The sequence below is a fragment of the Aphis gossypii genome, chromosome X (assembly GCF_020184175.1).
Source record: "Aphis gossypii isolate Hap1 chromosome X, ASM2018417v2, whole genome shotgun sequence".
NCBI lineage: Eukaryota > Metazoa > Arthropoda > Insecta > Hemiptera > Aphididae > Aphis > Aphis gossypii.
The window spans coordinates 8,953,637-8,965,398 of NC_065533.1; the positions used below are offsets into that span (position 1 = coordinate 8,953,637).

Consider the following 11,762-nt stretch of genomic DNA (forward strand, 5'->3'; position numbering starts at 1 on the left):
AAACCTAGTTATGATAAAAGTTCACATAAACGTAATTATTCAATGTCATTATGGGTAAATCATTTATTTTATGGTGGAGTTATTGTTTCAAGTGATAATTTCAAAACCAATATTTTTAGGATTGAATGTCTATTTAAAAAATAATACAAAACAAATTCCAAAAGGCGCGTCAAAAGTTTAACTAAAAAATAATTTCTAGAACGGATATAGAGAAAAAAAATATTGTCATTCAATCGTATATCAAACAACGAATATTTATTCGTGTGAAACACTACAATAAACAACATATACCAGTCTAAACTCCGCTTACAAAAACTACAAAAATTAAGTAAGCTGATGACATAACCAATTTCAATGTAGTCATGTTATGCTTTTATTATTATAAAATGATCCCTATGTGTTAATATTTGTATTGCATTATATATTTAATATTAAATGAAATGTTTAATAAAGTATATTAATAACTGTTTTATTTTAAATAATCAATATAATCAAAAATATTTTTAAAGAATTTTATATATTAATTTAAAATGTTTTTTATTATTATATAATATTCTGTCTAAAAAATTTAATAATTTAATAATATTATAAACATTATAGTACATTAAAACATATTAAAATATTTCATAATTAATACTAAATAAATATGAAGTATAAGACAAGTTATAAATAAAAGTCAACAGAGAGGATAATATATATCATTAATAATTTAGAAGTAGCTAGAATAAATAAAATGACTGCCGTGATCAGTAATCAATCTTTTTAATAATGTGTTCCATTTTTTATTTATAATGGAAATCATGCTTAAAGTTGAATTGTTTTAATATAAGTTTATCAAGACCCTATAGATAGCTAATATATAACAAGATAAACATTTATTTAATAACTACTATGTTAATTAATAATTATCTAATTAAAGCCAAATCATATTGACCCAGATTGTGCATAGCAAATCTGATTTTCCAATGACTCTCAGCATTTATAGGGTTTAAATACACGGCAGTTGTAAATGCATTTCTTGCATTTTCTATATCAAATTTATTACGATATAAATTACCTAATGATATACAAATATCTGATGCATTTATATGTTCTTTAACTTTTGATATATTACAAAATGATTCTTGTACAAATTCTCTTTGTGGTTTCAATTTGATACATTTTTTGAAATAATGTTCTGCTTCTTGATAATTGTTAAGGTTGTGATAGTAGATCAGATACAATTCTAAAGTATTCTAATTGCTGAAAGTTAAATTGTTTTAACTTAAGTTTACCAATACCCTATCGATAGCTAATATATAACAAGATAAACATTTATTTAATAACTACTATGTTGATTAACAATTATCTAATTAAGGCCAAATCATATTGACCCAGTTTGTGCATAGTAAATTCGATTTTCCAATGCCTATCAGCATTTTTGGGGTTTAAATACACGGCAGTAGTAAATGCCTTTCTTGCATTTTCTATATCAAATTTATTAAGATATAAATTACCTAATGACATGCAAATATCTGATGCATTTATATGTTTCTTTAACTTTTGATATATTGCAAAAAGTTTCTTGTACAAATCGTCTCTTTGTGGTTGTAATTCGATACATTTTTTAAAACATCCTTCTGCTTCCTGATAGTTATGCAGGTTATGAAAGTAAATCATAGCCAATTCTAAATTAATATCTTTATTATCAGGTATTAATTTCTAACATTTCTTGTAGGTTTCAACTGACATTAACATGTTATCTTGATGACAATATATAATTGCTAAATATCTAAGAGCAGAGTCATTTTATGGATCTAAAAAAATTGCTTTTTTAAATGCATTAACTGATTTATGGTACTCAGTTATTTTTAAGTATAATTTCCCCAAATTAAACAAAATCAATTTCTGATTAGCATTTATTTTTAAAGCTTTGTGATAATTTAATATTGCTTTGTCAAATTCATCAGTCAAAAAGTATAGATTTCCTAAATTACTCAAAGTTTCTTGATACTCTGGAGTAATTTTCTGGCCAATTTTAAATTGCTGTTCAGCATTTTTTAAATCTATTTTGAGATAATAGAAATTTTCCATATTTATTTCTCATTATATATGAATCGAGATATGCTTTTAAAATTTGGGTGTATACATATTCAGCCTTTTCCATACAATTTTTTTTTAATTAATGATTCAGCAAAACAAATCTAATAATAATAATAACAGGGTGACTTTTGAATAGCATCAAATAAGTAGTGTTTTGCTAAATCATATTTAGATCGTTTAAAATAATTAAATACTAAGTTTATCAACATCTGAAAAGAATTAGGATACAAAATGTTTGCTATTTTCAAGAAACTAATAGATTTTTCATAGTTTCCACATTTAAATCATTAGGTTTCAGTTACAGTAGGTTGATTTAATTTTAAACAAAAATACTACATTTATTACATAAATATTAATTTATAATACTGAAATTACATTCAACTTTTTAATACAATTAACATTTAAGTCAATACCGTCTTACTATAGTGTGAACAGACTAAAGATTTACAGTATAAATAAGATGTACCTTAAAATCATCTTATATTATTGTGTATATCAGCATTTTCCAACCTGTGATATGTGCCTCCCTTGGGAGGACTTAACAGAGGATGTGCGGTCTCCGTGGTAATAAATGAAATTTTTAAATTAACGATAATTTTGCCTATAGTTAGGTAGCTAAGTAATTTCTTTTACACTTGCCATATAATATGTAAGTTACTATATTTATATTACTTTCGCTTACTGTATATGCTACATTCACATTAAATCCGTTACCGGTTGCAATGTGTTTTTATTTACTAATATCTCAAAACTTTGAATTTGATTAAGATTTTATTGAAAAATTTAAAAAGTAGAGTTGTCTCATTGAAATATCACGAGAGCTAGTTAAAGAATAAACGTAAACAACATTAAATTTACCGATAAATTTCATTTATCTAAGGGTACACAACTTAATAAAATTTATAAACTTAGTAAAGTAATGAAAAAAAATTACTAAACAATGATCAACTATTATTTTTTAAGAAGGATTCAATTAATAACAGAATTGGAGCTAACATTCTACAGAGTTTTGCTACATCATTTAGAAAACAATAGAAGTATTATTTTAAAAACAGAATTATCAATATGTAGGAAACATTAGAAATCGTACAAAATATACTACTTTTACCGTAACATTGTTACGAAAAATTATAACTAAAATAACTAAATAAATAAAAAAATAAAAATAAAATAAAATAAATAAATTAACTATTATAACTAATTATAACTTGTACCGAAACTGAACTATAACAGTAAACACCAACAAATATTTGTTCAGAATTTCAGTATATAAACATGAATCAATGAAACAATGTTGAGCAGCTTCTTTATTTAAAATTCATAATATATTACTTAATTCGGGTCAGGCAGGAATAATGACAATAAGTCAATAACTAAAAATCTGTAAAGCGAATTGAAGTACGTCAATAAATGGATCAATACTATTACAAATGATACCTTAACAATAACATGACAAGATGAAAACGAACATTTCATAGTAAAATTTGAAAACTCGGGACTTAGAAATTTGTATCATGAATGTGAAGCAAATGCAAATAAATAGGTCTAAATTCTACTAGGGATATAATTTAAAAATCTACAATAATTTTAAACCTAACGTTGAGGGTACAAGAATTGATAAAAACAATAGAATTATCAAAGTATAAAAAAAATGTCGATAAAATTGAATAATATTCATGAAATGGCACATTCTTTAGATGAAATGATTATAATGGTAAACGACGAATTAAATCGTCAGAAAAATTGAAATAAAATCAAAAATTTATTTTATGTACATTATAATAGGATTATTAGTACTATCGACAATTTTTATTTTAAGACTTTATGTAATAAATTAATGCAAATTAAGTTCAGCAAAAACATAATATACTCAACCAATGCATCTTAAAAAACCTGTAATAAAAAGTAGATTCTATAAAATAGAGCTTTTAGAGAAAATAAAGAACCTTAAAAAATCCTTAACACATGATAAGTTAGTAAAAAATAGTATGTCACCAAATAATATGATAAAATAAATAAAATGATATGCAAGGCTGAGCAAGTTAATGATTTTTTTTAACTCGTTAAGTTAAGTTATTTTAAAATAATAAAGTTAAGTTAAGTGAAAAGTTACTTATATTGTCTTCGTTAACTCATTAAGTTAAACGTTAAGTTTGAAAAAAAGTAATTTAACATAGTTTTAAGTTAAAATTTTCTAATTTGCAAAATAAAAAATTCCAGGTACATAATAATGTTTATTAGATAGTTTTTATTTATGTTCAAGAAAAACATTGGGGAAATTTAAAATGATACATCTAAGTATCAACTGGCTATCAAAAATCTTACTTTTCTAAAAATATAATTTATTCAAAATTGCATTATTCTTTGGACAAAAATTAACTAAATTTAAAAATTTTTGAATAAAATTAACTTGAAATTAACACGTTTATCTTAAAAAAAAAGTAACTTATTGAGTTAAAAGTTAATTTCAAAAAAAAGTAACGAGTTAATTAACTTAATTTTATCTTTTAATTCGTAATGCTCAGTCTTGATGGTATGTTAAAATATAATAATGTAAAGTGTACCTATTATAGATATATGAATTAATAGATATTTATTGTCTACAGATATGATACCCACAAATTCATTATCATAGATTTTGAGTTTTCTATGCTACACCGAACAAGTATGGTACTGATATCTGGAGCCATGTCGAACAGACTCGATCGTTTTAGAATAAAAAAATTAGAAGGTCGACCTCTATTATTGCCAATTGAAGAACAAATGCGAACTATGAAAGATTATGAATTGCAAAACGCTATGGAAGAAATAAAACAAATATTTAAGAACAAGCCAGAATTGAGAGATGCGTGCATAGAACAATTACAAACAAGTATTAGTTCAAGTAAAAGTACTTTAAATCCTTCATACATAGAAAATTACATTTTAAAAGGAAACAAAATAAATGTTATAGTAACATGGAATGGTAGCTCAGATAAGACCATATTAAATAGATTAGGAATTACTCAATTTCAAGTACTTAATATTACATGCTATGATAAATACTTTGACCAAAACTTCTTCTTGCAAATAGAGAAATTTAGTAACAAGCAAATTATTTTTGAAACAGAAATTGGGACCTTTAATAAAAATGGACGATTACTAAACCTGGAAGAAACACATAGGATGGTATGTTCAAGGAAACATAAAACTGGCTCACTACATGATCCGAGGACAGATGTTAAATTAACAAAATGTATATTTGACTACATAATTAGAATATTTGGTTACCAAAATTTAACCAAACATTACGAATGAGTGGGAGAAGATGGAATCGGTTTAGAGTAATGTGCACACAATAACGACCTATGTAGACATATAGTATATGTGTGCACTGTGCATGTCAGTTTTGAGAGATGAGAGCTATCCCTACAAATTAAAAATAAATCTACTTAAACCGAGTTGGACGAATAAACGTATAATAGGTACCTAATACGTCTATTAAAATTAATAAAATTTCATGCACATTTGAATTTTAAGATAAAGTATGTACATACATTTAGTCAATAAATGGTTATATTTGATAATATGTATTCATCAAACATTTTACATTGTATAGATAAAAAAAAAATTATTATCTTTTATCACTATTAAATATACTATTACCTACTAACAAATATTTTATTGTATTCAATCAATCAACTGATGTAATTCACTAATCACTTTTAGCAATGACAATATGTTGTTCATTGTAATAAGTTATAATTGTAAGTAATTTATAATGTCAACTTAATTTGTAAAAATGCGATGTATGGGATTTAAAATATAACTGTAAAATTTTGAAATGTGTAAATTAACTATGATTGTAATTTAATGAATTGGAGATTGAAACAGTATTCTTACTATCGAAGAGTAAAAGATATAAATATTCCCTTAAGTCTCAAGATCGGCATATTCTTAAATAGTTCGAAAGAGGTAATAACATTACCTTAAACTTTAGTTTTCAATTTTCTATTACTAATTGCTTACAACGATGTTCATACTGTTAATAGTTTTAGTGAAAAAATATAAAGACTGACCAACATGAATTTTAATATACGATATAGAAGAAGAGATACAAAAAAATATGGAACGGATTCAAAACAGTCGTCCTATTACAGCCTATGATAAGTAAGTATGTTCCCTCCTCAAATGTTATAAACAAATAGTATATTATATTAGAATGTGGTGGAATTGTTTGTTAGAGTATCTTCAGCTTAAGTGATTTATACGTACCTACTACTATTCTATACTTATAATAACTATGCATGTTTTTTTAGCTTATACTCAGAAGACCGAGTGGTCAACGGACAACTTTCGCTAAAGAAATATTACTACTGATTTGCTGATGAATTACATGGATCAACTTGTCAGAGGACTATCAACGCAGAATACACAATTAGTCGATGAGTTATTTAGAGACGGTAAGCTCTTAAAATATAATCAAATTAAACCAAATATTCTGTGTTTTTACATCAAACATTATAATGGTGTAATTTTTCATAGTACCTATAGGCTTTATTACTTACATATAAAGACTTTGTACGTATTTTATATGTTTAAAATCGAGACGCTAAACAATGCTTTTAATATGTATCATCAATCTTCATCGTTTGGGACATTAATAATAAAAATATTATGATATATTTCAATATATAATATATAATATAGAAAATTGCGAAAATTTGCAAGTAATTTTGTAGATGAAAAATCATAAAAAATTTTGTGATTGTATCTAAGGTTAAAAAATTTGCCATAAATTTTCCTTCAAGTAGCTATAGAGAAAACTCAAAGCATCATTATAGGAGAAATTTTAAGTACATTTAAATTTTCAATTTTTATGAAACTATGTAACGATAACGATTTATCCTAAAACGAGTCAAGCGAATTAAAATATTTGTTATAATTCAAAAAGTATAAGTCGTAGATACTTAAAAATTTCACCAGTTATTTAGATTGTAATTTTCTTTACATAATTTAATTCTCAAAATATTTTACTTATTTTAATGCTATTTATAAGCATTTGAAATATTCGTTTTTGTTTATTATTTTTTTTTTATAAATATAGATAAAAAAATTTTGGCCGAGTCAAAATATACTTGAAAATTTAATACAAAGTTCCTCATAAGTTCCTCATAAGAATACATAGGCACAATTTTTTTTTATTAGCGTTTGAAGTTAAAATATTAACAAAAATTCGTCAAAATCATAAATATTTGCCATTTAGTATAAGGTTAATATAATTCATAAAAATATTGTGTAAATAGCTAAGAGTTACTCAATTGACCACTCTTATTTAATTATTTATTTAAAATAAAGAATAATAATAATTATATTATATTGTATACGTAATAATTAAAAACAAAGTTACGATTTTTATGATTAAATTATTTAAATATATTAAAGATGTTTAATAATATACTACGACCACAGTCCACACTTATAGATTAATATATTGGTATATACCTACATATATATAGATAGATAGATAACTATAGTAGATATCACGCTAAGTATAAATTTACTTATTTATTTCTATAGATTTATAAAGAAGATCGAACTTCATTTTTAAGACAAGAAGGAGATTGTATAACCCAAAATGAAAGAGAAAAAGCTGTAGCAACATATCAATCAGTAAAATCAAGCATTCATCGAAATAAACGTAAAGAAGTGCCTCCACAACCTGAAAATAGAAAAGACTTACATATACCAGGTTTGTGGCGTCAAACATTAGATGGGAGAAATTTTATTTTGTGTAACGATGGTTTAGATGATAAAATTTTAATTTTTGGAAAACCAGAAATTTTTTCTAAAATGTGTGATGCTAAAACTCTATTTATGGATGGTACTTTTAAAAGTGTACCAAAAATATTTTTAAAATTATATACTATACATTTTGTATATTTTGATGTAGTATTCCCAGGAATGTATGCTTTACTTCCAAATAAATCTGAAACTACATATAATTGAATGATTGACCTTTTAATATCAAAAGCTAATAGCTTAGGAAAATGTCTATTGCTAACAATTTTTCAATTAGACTTTGAATTGACGATGTTTAATACAATAAAAAATAAATATCCTGATGCACAAATTCGTGGATGCTTTTTTCATTATACACAGGCAGCTTATAAGAAAGTTGTTGATGTTGGTCTTCGAAGTGATTATGTTTCATCTGAAGGTGATCCACTAATTAAAACTTTAGTTCGTAGGATTTCAGCTTTACCTCTAGCTCCTATAGAACAGTTAGATGATTTATGACTAATAATAGGGAGTGAAAAACCTAAAAATAATGAAAATGTGGAAGAATTGTTGAATTATTATATTGAAACATGGTTAGACGATTTAACGCTTAGATTTAGCCGATATATTTGGAACCACTGGACTAATACAGATAGACGGACAACAAATGATTTAGAAGGTTGGCATTAAGCATTAAATAAAGCAGCAGATCGAAATCACCCCATTATATTTGAATTTATAGTTATATTACAAAAAGAACACGCCAAAATTGAGGATGACATGAAACTTCTTCAACGTGGAAAAAAAGTAAAAAGAATTTACAACAAATATGTTAAGCTGGAACAAAGAATTTGTAGTCTTAAGGAAAGAGTGACGAGCGATCCTCCGCAGATGAAATGGATTGATTATTTGGACAATATTAGTTATTTAATCAAACATAACAAATAATTTTATATAATATAATATAATAACTATATTATTATGACTAGTTTAAAAAAAAATTTTTTTTATATTATTTTATATAATTACTTTTATTATTTTTTTTTATTAAGAAAATATTGATTTTTTTCTTTATGACTTTATAAGACACCTAATTATTACTATTTTTACATAAATATACCTAATTAGTATGTTATTTGTAATCTTAAATTTACTTAAAAAATTAATTTGACGAAATGGAACTGCGGCGAAATGAAACGGCGGCGAAATGGGAGCTGACCATTTCGGTAGAATCTCAGTTATCCGAACTAATTGGGACCACGCCGAGTTCGGTGACAAGATACTGCACATTATCGTATTGTAAATCATCACGAATTTACAGAAATAACCAAAACAGCCGTAACACCCATCGTGGCATAGTAGCCAATATACATAGATAGAAATGGTAGGTATGTTAATAGTAATTATTATTAAATAATAAATATTACCTATATAGTTATAAGCTTTAGTACCATTGGGCAGAGGCGGCTCGAGCGTAGGTGTGCAGGTGCAAGCGCATTACTTTTATCAAAAAAATATTTTTTATTTTTTTAAAACTTCACCGTTGTAAATTGTTTTTCAAAAATATCGGTGCGCTATCCATAAAAAATTATTCAACAATATTTTTTGGTAAAAAATTATTAGGTCGTGAACATATTATTGCTCCTAAAGTAAAAACAGTTATGCAAAAAGCACACACTAATCGGTGCACAACACTGTGACAGCACCGCACGCCTATATAAAATACGTAATACGTATAGTTGACAAGTGAGGGGATCGCTAATAAATACAATGCAACTCGGTGCGCAGTTACTACTGCGAACCGATTTAAAAATAAAAACATTATCTTCGATTAATTTTGAGGTTTTTCCATTTGTAATCTGATTTCTGTATCAAATGGTCGATATTATTTCATAATAGATGTATATATATTTTACCCGTCATAGTGAATTTATTATATAGGTATCAGCTATTGAGATACGTTATTTTAAACCAGTAAAAACATGTTACATCATAGTAAATGTTTGTTAGTTATTGTTTTGTACAGTACTTATTTTTAACACCACTGTTTAGTACTATGTAGTGTATTAACTGGTAAAGTACAGAATAGTAGACTGTGAGTCTGTGAATGCTCAGCATCATGGAAACATTAAATAAATAATAATTATCTTACAAAGCTAAGTTATCACTATAAACTTTGTTCATGACAACTGACAAGTTGATTATATTCCACTTGTAGCCTTCTAGGTAACGTATTAGAAACGTTTTTATTACCTATAATATTATATAATATGATGTAAATACTAAATGTATTAAATTCACGAAGCACGACACGGTTACATGACGCACATACTGTAATGTGAACCAGACTTACTACAACACTACATTGTTTTGTATTCAGTGTAAATCGTGTAGTTAATAGTTAACCCTTACTATAACATACCAAATTGTTAAAAACATTTTACAACCACACTTCATCGTGTATATTAGTTGGGTTATTATTAATAAGTAAAAATGTATGCATTTACAATTTTAAAATATGAACTTAAAAAGTTTCAAATATGCACTTAAAAAGCACAAAGCATGCAAAATAAATTTTGATTATTACAGATTTTTGTTCATCGTAAAGTTATAAAATTAAAATATGATGATACATATTGTAATACTCTGAGACAATCATTTATAAATGTTGTAATAGTATTATTATTTGTTTTTTTCAAGAGCTTTAGATGCTGTAATAAGATAAGATTTTGATGGTGAATCAACATTTATACGATTCAGTCGATTTTTTAAGTGATGGTAATTTTAAACTCGGACACTTTGGCATTGTAAAGTAACAAACACAAACAATTTTATATAAAATGAACACGTTTTATAATACGTTGGCTATTGCCGAATGTACATTTCGAACTGCAGTCGTCTGTCTGTCACTCTTTTGAGTTTGGTATAGTATTGACGATAACTGGATACAGTAGATATTATAGTAGATAAGATAAAAATATACGATAGGAGAAACAATATACCTACCTACAATTAGATATGTCTACCTACCAACTAATAACTAATAAGTAATAATGATACTCTACGAAAACGTAGATAATTTTATATTTTTAAAAATATTTTCAGTTGTTATGTAGTGGAACAAATTTGTATATTATAATTTATAATTGTTCATACAACGCAGGGTTTATAGATTATAATCTATACATTTTGCATATAACGATGCAATTATAAAATAAAATTGAAACATTTAAATGTATACGTGTTATGCAAAATATGCAATTTTGTGTAAAATATGCATTTATATATCAAAAAATACGCAAAGAAAAAATTTCTAACATTAATTATTTAAGTATAATTGATGAATTATATACTGCAGCAGTTCTCAAACTGCTCCGCGAGACTAATATCTAAAGGCTCCGTGGGCACATCTGAATTTTATAACTACAAAATAATTTGAAAATATTCATGATTTTGACAAATTTTTGTCAATATTCGAACTTGAAATACTAATAAAAAAAATGATGCTATTATTTCTATAATTTTTTATATCTCTATATAAGCATAACTCATGAGGAACTTTATATGAAATTTCCAAGTATTTTGACTTGGCCAAAAAATTTTTTATCGAAATTTATAAAAAAAATCTGGGTACCTAAACAAAATCGAATATTTTAAATGTTAGCTATTTATAACCTTAATATAAGCGAAATATTTATAAAATTAAATTATGTAAAGATTATGCTAATATAAATAACTGGTGAAATTTTCAAGTACCTATCTAGGACGTATACGTTATGAATAAATAATTATATCGTTACGCGATTTTGTATAAATTTAAAATAACATTTTTCATTAAAACATAAACTACCTTTTTCACCAACAAATTTAAAATGTATATCCTATGCTGACAAATCATCTACGTTCAGAATCATTTTTCG

General features: G+C 25.4%; 1 pseudogene; it reads right to left on the reverse strand.

Annotated features, from left to right (window-relative positions):
* Positions 1 to 1,344: 1,344 nt before the first annotated feature.
* Positions 1,345 to 1,851, reverse strand: LOC126552318 (uncharacterized; annotated as a pseudogene).
* Between the last annotated feature and the right edge of the window lie 9,911 nt (positions 1,852 to 11,762).